At 47.8% G+C, this 12,595-nt stretch overlaps 1 long non-coding RNA gene across 1 annotated transcript; it reads right to left on the bottom strand.

Annotated features, from left to right (window-relative positions):
• Positions 1–10,755: 10,755 nt before the first annotated feature.
• On the bottom strand, positions 10,756–11,378 carry LOC145823413 (uncharacterized). Its single transcript, XR_014365699.1, has 3 exons — positions 11,214–11,378; positions 10,926–11,087; positions 10,756–10,832 (listed from the first exon to the last, which is right to left on the bottom strand). It is a non-coding gene; the product is annotated as an uncharacterized LOC145823413 (long non-coding RNA).
• Between the last annotated feature and the right edge of the window lie 1,217 nt (positions 11,379–12,595).

Below are 12,595 nucleotides of genomic sequence, written 5' to 3'. Positions count from 1 at the left end.
TTTGACCATCTTCGTCTTCTCTGTATCCGAGAGAGTTCGGTCGCGATCATCATTAGTGAGGACTGTTTACAATATGTTGCGACATCATCCAGACAAGGGGCAACTTTCCATTGCCATGAGTCGCCGTTCAAACCAGGGGCAACTTTCCGTTGCCGTGCAACGTCCTTCAAACAAGGGGCAATTTCCCATTGCCTCCGATCCGAGGTTGCGCATCTCAAAAGTAAGCTCCGCGCTCGTTGAGCGGCGGCCGTTTGCAAAAATAATTTTTGAAAATTTTTACTGAGGTTGACTATTTTCTCGAAAACTATTTCATCTCTCCAAAACTTAGACCGTTTTGGACCCAAAAAAGGAAAATTTTCAGTGCTCATGGCCTGACTTGCATAATTTTCAAATCAAAAATCGAACAAGTGTGTTAATCTGACTCTCATCTTGGTCAAAATTGTTTTAGTAGAAAGCCAAAACAAAAAATGGTCATAATGATGAACTAGGGGCATAGTTGAGTCAGGCTTCCTTTTTTTCCCCTACCGCCAACATACTTGCCAAAAAGGGCACAACTGAAGCTGTCATTAAAGGGCTGAAAGCTCTCTCAACCTCCGAGTAACGAGGTATCGAACCAAGTGCGAAGCACGAATCTGAAGGGATCAAGGTACTCCGTTCCCTTACCTGGGGCATCGACCAAGCGCCACCGGAAGAAATAGCCGTAGCTAACCATGTTGGGCATGAACCCACAACTTCCTATTCATCCATTAAAAAATCCTGGGGAGGGATAAAAATGAGAGAATAAAGAATAGAGAGGTGTAAGTTGAGAGAAAAAATGAGCCGAAGGGTTTTGAGAGAAAAACCGAGCTTGAGTGCCAGAGGGATGTAAGAATCACAAATAAGAAAGGGTGAGAAACAATACCCAGAGAAACTGGCTCCTCGTGATCTGAGGTCCCCCGTTTTTGTTAACGCGTCTATATGTCGTGTCTTTTGTCTTGTTTACTTCAACCTTTGTTTTGAGTCTTTTCCGAGTGCGTCTCGTTGTGCTTAGGTTGTTTACCTTTTTTTTTTGTCTCCGCTGTTGAGTCTTTCTCGCTGAGTTCAGTTGTAGGCTCAATACCCCGGTTTGAAAAACCTTTTACAATTTCAAAAATTAATCGTTTTGTGCTCAGAATGCTGTGTCATTCTCCACATTTGTGCAAAAACATGATTTGGTTCTTTCATACAACTGCAGGGTCCACCCCCGATAAGTGTGAACAGGAAAAACCTGGGCCTCTTTGAAGCTTCTGGGTTTCAGATCGCATCTGAGTATGCTTCAACTTCAATAGATTCAACCTTCATGGTCCGTCTTGTCAGATTTGGGCTGTTTGTTCAGGATCCGCTATGTGCAAAATGAGCCAAGCGCTCTGTTATGAGCTGTGTGCAGATTAATCCCCAGTAGAGTATGAGCCGAGTGTTCAGAATGTGCAGTGGTTGGTATGGGTTGTTTTGCTGTTGGCTGGTTCGTTATCTGATTATTACAATGCAAGTGTTCAATTTTCAGACAACAGATCAATTTCATTTACATTGAGGTGCAACATGATGCAATGCGATGCAATATATGAAATGTACAAATACAACACTTTTTCAGACAAAACGTTTGTTTCATTTCATCATCTTTTTCAAGTACATGGTTTTGGAAACAAAAATCTGCCTGCGACAGTACAAGGTACTCTAACTACCAGCAAAAGGTACAAAAGAAAAAGAAAAAGAAAAACAGCAAAAATCTGGATCAATGACAAAGGATCTCAGGCCTGGGAGTCCGTTCTAGTCCTCTTCCTGGATGAAGGTCCAGGAGCATCATCAGTGCTGTCATCTGAGCCCAAGTCCGAGCCGTCTCCGGTCTCCTCCGACGACGACTCTGCCTCCGCCTCCGCCTCCGACTCCTCGTTATCGTCATCAGGGACTAGAGCCCGCGAACTACTCCCGATGTGAGTGCGCCCCGCCTTGGTGCGGGGGAATACTCTGCCCTCTCCATCTCCTCCGGCAGGGACAGAAGGCCTGGTTGGAACACCTCCCACAGTGGAAATCTGGAAAGGAGGCTGAAAAAACACAAAAGGCAAACGCATCAGAATACTGTGAGCAGTGTATCAGTGCAGAATGCAATGTATGAGTACAACGTGCGAGTGCCGTGAGCAGTTTATCAGTGCAGAATGCAGTGTATGAGTACAGTGTGTGAATACTGTGAGCAGTTTATCAGTGAAGAATGCAGTGTATGAGTACAGTGTGCGAATGCCGTAAGCAATTTATCAGTGCAGAATGCAGTGTATGAGTACAGCGTATGAATGCCGTGAGCAGTTTATCAAGTGTTGTGTTGTGCACCAGATTATGTGAAGCAGCTTATAAGTATGGTTTGAGACCGTGATCAGAAGAACATACCGGAATGCTGTAGAGGGCCAGGAGGTCGAAAGTCCGCTGCAACATCCCCATCATGGAGGCATTCAGCTCCAAGGACTGCCGGGTATACTCGGAAGAAGCCTGCAAAAGTATCAAATGCATCAGTATTCTGCGGAATATCAAATAAACTGAAATGAAATGCCAATATAAGATGCATAAAATGTAGTAATACATACCGGAGGCAAGTCATGGAAACCGACCAACTCATGGTCAGCCGGAGGAGGAGCAAAGGGGATCTGGTAGGTCGCCCCACCCTGCCCTCGGCATGTCATCATCGTGGGTAGCGCTGGCCAGCTAACCCCCCGACCCCTCCGAGCTCTGCTCCTGCCACGGACACGAGTTGTCCTCGACGTCCCTGCCCCGCTCCCGCTCCAGCTACTGGTGCCACAGGTCCCCCTCTCTCAGCTCGGCGACCACTACTCAGAGGCCGCATAATGTACGTCTGAACATACTCTGAGTAGTCGCCCTCGCCCCTAAAGCCCTCCGCGTCCCAGCCGATCGTGTAATCGGCCATCTCCTCGGCAGTGAACCTCTCAGTGTCCCTCATGTGGGTAGGAGGCGGAATCTGATTCTACCGAATCTTCTGCGTCAGAATCAGATTCCAGCTCGACTGAGTCTGAGTCCGGTATTCCTGGGGGTGATAACCCGGATACCACAGTCCTGTCTAGGTCGTCTTTTTCATTTTCTTTTGAGTCTGTTGTAACAGAGGAATCTGACGGCTTGGAAGTATTTAATGAGACTGATGTGGATGTGGTTTCCGAGTATTTTTCTGTGCCTTTGATTTATTGCTTAGACCAGGATTTTCAAAATTTTGACGAAAACGACGAGGGAGAAATTCCTCCGGTTTTGCAACGATTAATCAATCAAGAGCAGGAAAGATTTGTTAAACCTTTAATGGATGAAATCACTACTGTGAATGTTGGTACTGAGAAGGACCCGCGGCTGGTCCAGATCGGATCCACGTTGTCTTCGGAGGAGCGCGAGCGCTTAGTCGCTTTATTAAAAGATTTCAAAGAAGTTTTCGCGTGGTCCTATGAAGACATGCCTGGAATCGATCCTGAGATTGTACAGCACCGGATCCCTCTTGATCCAGAGGCCCGCCCTGTCAAAAAGAAACTCAGAAGGATTCGCCCGGACTGGGCCCTCAAGATTAAGGAAGAGGTCACCAAACAAATTGACGCAGGGTTCCTGCTAGTATCTGAATATCCAACTTGGTTGGCCAACATAGTTCCGGTGCCAAAGAAGGATGGCAGAATTCGGGTCTGTGTAGACTTCAGAGATTTGAACAGGGCCAGTCCGAAGGACGACTTCCCCTTGCCGCACATCGACGAATTGGTGGATTTCACGGCAGGACACGCCTTGCTTTCGTTTATGGATGGTTTCTCAGGCTATAATCAGATAGTGATGGCACCCGAAGACCGGGAGAAGACTGCGTTCACTACCCCGTGGGGGACATACTGTTACAGAGTGATGCCATTCGGGTTGAAAAATGCTGGAGCTACGTATCAACGGGCAGCGACTACAATATTGCATGACATGATCCATAAGGAGGTCGAGGTGTATGTGGACGACATGATTGTCAAGTCCAAAGATAGAGAGGGCCACTACACCGCCTTACAAAAATTCTTTCAACGGATCAAAGAGTTTCGGCTGCAACTGAATCCCCAGAAATGCACGTTTGGTGTTACAGCAGGGAAGATGCTAGGGTTTCTGATCACACAAAGGGGCATTGAGGTCGACCCTTCCAAAATCAAGGCCATCTTAGAAATGCCACCACCAAGGACTGAAAAGGAGGTGCGAGGCTTTCTGGGTAAAGTGCAATTCATAAGACGGTTTATTTCTAAATTAACCTTGACTTGTGAACCACTTTTTGGCCTCCTGAAGAAAGGAAAGAAATTCCAGTGGGACGACCGATGTCAAGTAGCTTTTGAGCAGATCAAGGAGTATCTACAGAACCCACCCGTGTTGTCACCGCCAGAGCCGAGGAGACCGTTGATACTGTACCTTTCGGTAACTGAGACTACCATGGGCTGCATGCTCGCGCAGGAATCAGAAGACAAAGTGGAAAGGGCCATATACTATCTGAGCAAAAAGATGCTAGATTACGAGACCCGCTATACGCCGCTAGAGAAGGCTTGTTTGGCCTTGGTATGGGCAACCAGGAAGCTGCGGCATTACCTGTTAGCCCACTCAGTAATGTTGGTTTCGCATTTGGATCCCATCAAATATCTTTTCGAGAAACCAGCACTTACGGGTAGGCTAGCTCGCTGGCTGCTGTTGCTCTCCGAATTTGATTTGAAGTATGTAACGCGCAAGTCAGTAAAAGGCAGAGCGGTAGCGGAGTTCCTTGCCGACCACCCGGTTGAGGGGGATGAAGCGGTTGAGTATCTATTCCCAGATGAAGCCATTCTGCACGTCGAAGATGAAACTTGGACAATGTACTTTGACGGAGCGTCAAACCAGTATGGGTATGGGATAGGGGTGTTGCTGATAGCGCCTGATGATTCCCGTATCCCTTTAGCATTCAAGCTCCGGTTCAAAGTTTCCAACAATGAAGCAGAGTATGAGGCATGTATTGCTGGCCTGGAAGCAGCCCTGGAACTAGGGGCAAGACGAGTGGACGTCATTGGGGACTCGAACCTTGTTGTGTCTCAAGCAAAAGGAGATTGGAAGGTCAAGGAGGAAAGGATGATAATCTACCACCAAGCCTTGGATTTGCTAATTCCTCGGTTTGAGAAGCTAAATTTCACCCACCTCGTAAGAGAGAACAACAGGTTTGCAGATTCACTAGCAACTCTATCTTTTATGATAGACATCCCGTCCGGAGTCCGGATGCGTCCAGTCATTATTGATCAGAAGTTTGCGCCAGCATACGAGTCGATTTCCGCCATAGATGAGGTTCAAGACGGCAATCCCTGGTACTACGATATCTGGAACTTCTTGGAAAAGGAGACACATCCACTAGGGGCAAATGCCAAGGATAAGAGGGCTGTCAGAAGAATGGCTGCTCAATTCGTTATCTGTGGGGGAAATTTGTACAAAAGGGGTCATCTGGGAATGCATAAGCTCTGTGTAGAAGCTGAAGAGTCAAAACGCCTGATGGAAGCCATCCATGGGGGGGAGTGCGGTGCACACATGAATGGAGTAATGCTGGCCAGAAAGATCCTTAGACAGGGCTACTACTGGTCAACCATGGAGGAGGATTGTATTAATTTTGTTCGGCGATGCCACAAATGTCAAATTCATGCAAATCGCATGAACATCCCACCGTCAAAGCTGTACAACATGACTTCGCCATGGCCTTTTTCAGTCTGGGGAATTGATGTGATCGGAGCTGTTACCCCGAAGGGGTCAAACGGGCATGAGTTTATCCTAGTAGCGATAGATTATTTTACAAAGTGGGTCGAGGCCCAATCATACGCAGTGTTGAAGGCGTCGCATGTCGCAAAGTTCATCAGGAACAACATCATCTGTCGCTACGGGGTGCCAAACGAAATAATTTCAGATAATGGTTCCCACTTCAAGAAAGAAGTGATAGACTTGTTGGAGAAATACAATGTGGCTTTTCATAAGTCATCTACATACAGGCCACAGACCAACGGAGCGGTTGAGGCCGCCAACAAGAATATCAAGCATATACTACAGAAGATGGTGGAAACCTATCGAGATTGGCCAGACAAGCTGCCATTTGCTTTGTGGGGCTACAGGACTTCAATCAGAACTTCTACTGGAGCAACTCCGTATTCATTGGTCTATGGAATGGAGGCTGTTCTACCCATTGAGATTGAGATCCCATCATTACGAGTATTGGCTGAATGCCAGATAGCCGAAGCAGATTGGCAGCAAAGCAGATTCGAAGAACTCATGCTCTTTGATGAAAGGAGAATGAAAGCACTGTACCACATCCAAGGCTATCAACGCAGAATTGCCCGGGCTTTCAACAAGAAGGTTAAGTCTAGGAATCTGAAAGAAGGAGATTTGGTGCTCAAAGACAACCGAGCTCCCATCCACGACCCAAGGGGCAAGTTCAGACCCAATTGGACTGGTCCTTACATCATCAAGGCTATCTGGTCAGGTGGGGCTGTGGTTTTGATGGATCTAGATGGCTTGGAGTTCTCACAACCGATCAATATGGACAAGTTGAAGAAATACTATCCTTGAGAGGCTCGCTAGGCCGAAAACCCGAAAGGGCGACCTAGGCAAAATTCAGAGCATAAAAAAAATTAAAAAAAATTAGAAAATATAAAAACTGAGCTCGCAAGGTTGAAAACCCGCAAAAGGGCGGCCTTGGCAAAAGTTAGAGCGCAAAAGGAGGGTGAAAATACTCGAGTGAACCCGAGCCTGAACTACGTAAGGCTTGATTCCCATCTTCGGGATACGTAGGCAACTTCGCCTCGAAGTTCAGCCATAAACTTTTCCCCGATCAACTCTGTCCATTTTGATCATCTCAGTCATCTTTATCCACCAGCATTTATCGTGATCTCCGGTACAGTGCTGTTCAGACTAGGGGCAACTTTCCGTTGCCGCGACGATGCAAAGTTACTCAGACTAGGGGCAACTTTCCGTTGTTATGAAGTGCCGCATTGTTCTTCAGACTAGGGGCAACTTTCCAGTTGCAGGGATCTGGGGTTGTGCGTCTCAGTGACAGATTTTCGGCATGTCCAATTCTGATCCACATCGAAAATAGTTTCGAAAAGTTTTAATAAAAGTTGACTTTGTTCGAATCAATCTTTTTACGACTTAGACCATTTTTGGACCAAAAGTGGAAAATTTTCAGTACCATAACTTTCAATTTCATTGATTTCAAAATAGAGTTCTCCTGCTCTTGCATTACAATCGAGGTTGCTTATTTTAGTACATCCATAAAGAAAACTTGAAAATGCTAAATAAGCAATAAATTTGGGGCATAGTTGAATCAAGTATCTTCGCGTCCCCTCCCAGAGCTGGACGGAGCATCTGATGCCAAGTTGGGCCCAACCTGTGCCTCCTCATTGAGCCAATCCACGCACTCATCGGACAAGGTGCAACTGAAAGTGGAAGCAGGGGCCAGAAGCTCTCTAGTCCTCCATGCCGTGGCATATCGGGCAAGCTGTGCACCCCGGACCGGGAAAGCAGCTGGGTACTCAATCCCCTCCGGTGGACAGGTCTGATCATGGCCAAACTGACGCAGAAACCGGAACGGAAAATAGAATACACAATGGGTTAGACTAATCAGTTGGATCCCGATCAACCGAGACATACTGTAGCTCATTGCCGGGAGGTTGAGCCAAGGGCAACGCCAAGCAATACCGTCTGCGGACAAATTGCACATCCAATCGAACCACCACCTTTCGTCAAGAGCATTGACTAGGCGCTGCCGAAAGAAGTAGCCTCGAGCTGAATAGGCCGGGCAAGAGTCCACAACCTGCAATTTATCCATTAACCATACCTAGGGGAGGGATGGAAAATGAGAGAATAAAGAATAGAGAGATGTACGATGAGAGAAAAGTAAGACAAGGGTTTTGTGAGAAAAACCGAGCCTGAGGGCCGAGTGATGTGAGCAAATATATATATGTGAGGTCGGGTGGGAAACATTACCTGCAGTAGCAGCGGACTCCCAGCAAACCTAGTCGCCTCCCGGCGATAGACAGAATCTAAACCCATCAATGTCTCGGCCAAAGTCATGGCAATACAGCTCTTTCCTTCTCTCAAACCTTGAGCGACTTCAATCAGGCGAATGCTAGCCCCGCCGAAGCCCGAGGAAAGCAGAAAGTGAGACAACAAACATAAGCAGAGGGCGTGTTGCCGGAAACCCTGCCAATAATGTTTGCTGCGGTCACCAGCGTCGGAAAAACGATGGATCAAGCCGAGGATGTCCAGTTCCCCATTGCAAATCAGAGATCGAGCGTCACGCACTGTGAGCCCACACATCCGCCCTAAAGCCTGGACGTGACCAAAACGGAGCTGGGGCAAGATCATTTCAGAGCACTCGGACTCCATCAAAATCTGAAAATCTTCAAAAGTGGGACACATCTCTTGGCCGCCAAAGCTAAAAACATGTGTCACTGGATTCCAGAACCTTGCCGCGGCATGGAGAAAAGGAAGTTGTAGCGGAGTACGGCTCAGCGTGAATAGTGCATTCAAGCCGAAACCCCGGAAATTTAGCTTTTCCGAGCCATCTAGAGAAGAGATCCAAGATGTGATATTTTCCGCGAGAAATGCCTCCATCTTTGTCTAAAACTAAGATGAAATGAATGTTCCCGAAGTTGAGGCTTTTATAGAAGGAAAAACACTATTCACGGGGACACGTGTCAGAAGTCTGGTGGCTGCAGGACTGAATGGCCGGCCAGCTACTTTTTCTGGCTGGCCAGCTATTTACTTTCTGCAGAAATGGCTGGCCAGCCATTCACTTTTTGCAAAAATGGCCGGCCAGCTCCCAGGGATGGCTGGCAATGCTGCAGTGTGTCTCCTAGGCCCTGTTTTACTCTTCGAAGGAGAACTCCAAGCATTTCCATGCAACGGGAGAGTCGAAGGCCTTTATTTCAGACGCGTTCCGATGCCCAGATCGTCAGAAGTACACTTTTTTTATTATTGTCAAGTTTTGCTTATCGAGTTGTTGCATTTTGCTTATCGAGTTGTTTGTCGAGCGGACGTGTTTCGTGTTTTTGAGTCATTGCTCTCTGTTTAAGCAATCTTTGTTACAGTCTTGTTTTATTTACAGTGTTGCATTTTGCTTATCGCGTTGTAAACTTACTAAAGATTCTGTTATATCTTAGTAAGCTGAGTTGTTTTGTTTGTTGCGTCGGTTCACTACCTGACTTGGTGATTACACAATGCGCATTTCCATTCAATTTCTTTTTTGTGCAAAGTTAATGATGCGATACGATGCTAAAAGTTCAAAATACAAACACCTTTTCAAAAGCTATTTCATTTCATCATGCTTTACAACAAACAAAGGTACAAGTTTTACAAAAAAATAAAACTGCCTAACAAATGTGCAAAGTGGTACAAACTACTAAAAAAAAAAGAAAAATAAAGCAGGAAATAGCAGCATCAAAATCCTCGGGAACGGGAACGAGAAGCACGCCTGGTCCTCTTTTGCGGGACAACCTCCACACCACCATCAGAGTCGGAGCTGTCATCCTCAGGATCCTCCTCAGCCTCGCCTCTGTTCCCCGAGCCAAAACCGGAGCCTCCCTCCTCAACAGATGTCTCGAACTGACGGTCCGTAGCCTCCTCCTCCTCCTCCTCCTCCTCCTCCTCATCAGGCTCCACCTCCACAACATGAGCCCTGCGTCTACGGACAGGCCCTCCTCGAGCTCCTCGATAAGGCCTAGATGGCCCGACTCCTCGGGAAGGCCGAGATGACCCCGCCCCCTGAAAAGGCTCAGATGGCCCGGCTCCCCAATGAGGCCCAGGTGGCCTGGCCTGCGGCTGACCGGACCAGGAAGGCATCTGAAAACAAAGAGTTCAATTCCAATACATCAGTCCAAATATGTACATCAGATGCAGATACAAGCAAAAGCTACATGAAGTGGGTGCATGTAAATGCAGTGTACAAGTGAGGTGTGTGGCAGATGTGTTCTACACAAGTAGTCTATCGATGCAGTGGAAATCAGCATGTCATCAGAAGTATGATAAATACCAGAAAACTGAAGGGTACCTGAATGCCTGCGACGGACAACTGTGCCTCCCTGCGCAGGACCATGCCCTCGAGTGTGGCTACCAGCCCAACCACCTCCTCTATGTACCCTCGCGATGGCTGCAAAAATGAGTTCGTAATCATCAGTGAACAAATGAGTGTCTAAACATCTGAAATGATGAATAACAAAAGTGGAGCATACCGGCGGTGAGTCCGGATCAATGGCGTATCGATCGCTGGGCATCGGAGGCTCTAGTGGAATCGGAATCGGAGAGCTGGCCCCATACTGCCATGCCATCAACTCAGTAGGCATATCTGGCCATCCCAGATGAGGATGAATCGACGGGGTCGGAGGAAACGGTCTACTCCCACCTCTAGATGTGCCAGCCCTGCTAGAAGAAGGGATGCCTGTAGCTCGAGCCTGAGCCTGGTCCGAGGATGACATACCGGCAGGTCTCATCATCGGAATACGAGCTTCTGTCAATGGAGGCATCAAATATATGTGACGATAGGTGGCGTAGTCCCCCTCCGTAACATATAGCAAAGCATCGCTGCCCAGCATGGCGCCGACTACCTCTGAGTAAGAGAGCCTGTCAGCGGTCCGCATACTAGCTGGAGGTACCGCGGGAACATCCTGAGAAAGATACCCCCGTACCTGGCGCAGAATGCGCTCCCCCAGGAACCAGACTCTGCCAACTGGCCCTTCGAGCAGGACCCTGTACCGGGAGATGCCTGACGCTCCGGTATACTGAAGTAGGAGATCATCACCCAAGGGTGCCCAAGGCTGCCAAGTAATCTGCGGATGATAAATGCATAAACCAATCAGAAATCAAGAATATACAGAGCAAGTCAAAGATGAAAATGAAAAGAACTGAAAGTTCTGAAGTACCTCTGAGTGTCGCACAGTGTCGAAGTACTGTCGCAGGCGAACCAGGGTCTCTCGAGGCCTCGCCCGGTGCGGGCCCTCAAATATCAATGAATATGGGGTCACGGGAATCCCCACCACCTCCAGCTCTGGGGCTAACGATGGGAAGTATACATAAGCCCATAGCTGAGAAAAGCAGTGCAGAATATAGTACGAAATGCTGAAAGCAAAATGCAGACTGTAAAAGTGCGCTGTGTGTGCAATGTACAAATAATGAAGAGCAGAAATGTAAATCAAGGGGACAGAAAATACCTCCCAAGCTCTCCAGTAGCCACCAAGCAAATCGCCCCGCCCGCGGGAGGTCGCGCTCATGTAAAAGTAGAGGGTAGCCAGGCCAGCGCCACCCCAATCATATCTACTGACCTGTGATAGGTCAACCAGAGCGCTCAACAGGTATAGCCCAATGGTGTTCCCTCTGTCGGCAAACAGGGTAGTCCCGAAGAGGAACATCAGGAAGCCACGAGCATACTGCTCTGTCTCCTCGGGAGTCTCGGGCACCATCTCTACCCGCCGAAAATGGGAAGAGAACCAAGTGTATCTGACTCTCCCTGAAACCCTATCAACAGGTGGGCGAGCCCCCAACAAATACATCCAGGCGGCCTCCCACTCGCCCATATCCTCATCATAGGGGATGGGCCAACCTCCGACATCAAGGCCGGTCAATACAGCAAAGTCAAAAGGGGTCATGGTCATGTCCCCGGTAGCAGAGAAATGAAAGGAATTGGTGGTGTCCCACCATCTCTCTACCAGAGCTGCCATCAAGGTCCTCCTGGCAGGACAGCGTGACAACCCGACACAGAAGGGGCCAAACCCCGCCAAGTCTACTAAGTCTCTGACGCCCTCCGGCAGCTCAGCATACCAATCTCGTGCCATGGTGGAGCCGTACCCTCGCACACTACGGGAACCACCCTGCATTCAAAATGAATACATGTGTCAATAATGAAATGAATGGGCTGTGTGCCAATGAAATGAAATGGGCTGTGTGCCGATCAAGTGAAATAAGCTACATGCGAAATCTACCTGGGCTGCGTGTTCAGAGAATTTGAATTTTGGGCTGCGTGTTCAACTTTCAGTATAATTGTGGGCTGCGTGTTCACTATCTATCTGGGCTGCGTGTTCAGAGAATTTGAATTTTGGGCTGCGTGTTCAACTTTCAGTTTAATTGTGGGCTGCGTGTTCACTATCTATCTGGGCTGCGTGTTCAGAGAATTAGAATTTTGGGCTGCGTGTTCAACTTTCAGTATAATTGTGGGCTGCGTGTTCACTATCTATCTGGGCTGCGTGTTCAGAGAATTTGAATTTTGGGCTGCGTGTTCAACTTTCAGTTTAATTGTGGGCTGCGTGTTCACTATCTATCTGGGCTGCGTGTTCAGAGAATTAGAATTTTGGGCTGCGTGTTCAACTTTCAGTATAATTGTGGGCTGCGTGTTCACTATCTATCTGGGCTGCGTGTTCAGAGAATTTGAATTTTGGGCTGCGTGTTCAACTTTCAGTATAATTGTGGGCTGCGTGTTCACTATCTATCTGGGCTGCGTGTTCAGAGAATTTGAATTTTGGGCTGCGTGTTCAACTTTCAGTATAATTGTGGGCTGCGTGTTCACTATCTATCTAGGCTGCGTGTTCAGAGAATTCGA

The sequence above is a fragment of the Camellia sinensis genome, chromosome 4, assembly GCF_055761805.1.
Source record: "Camellia sinensis isolate YWXY chromosome 4, ASM5576180v1, whole genome shotgun sequence".
NCBI classification, from domain to species: Eukaryota; Viridiplantae; Streptophyta; class Magnoliopsida; order Ericales; family Theaceae; genus Camellia; species Camellia sinensis.
This window is presented reverse-complemented; position numbering and strand designations above follow the sequence as displayed.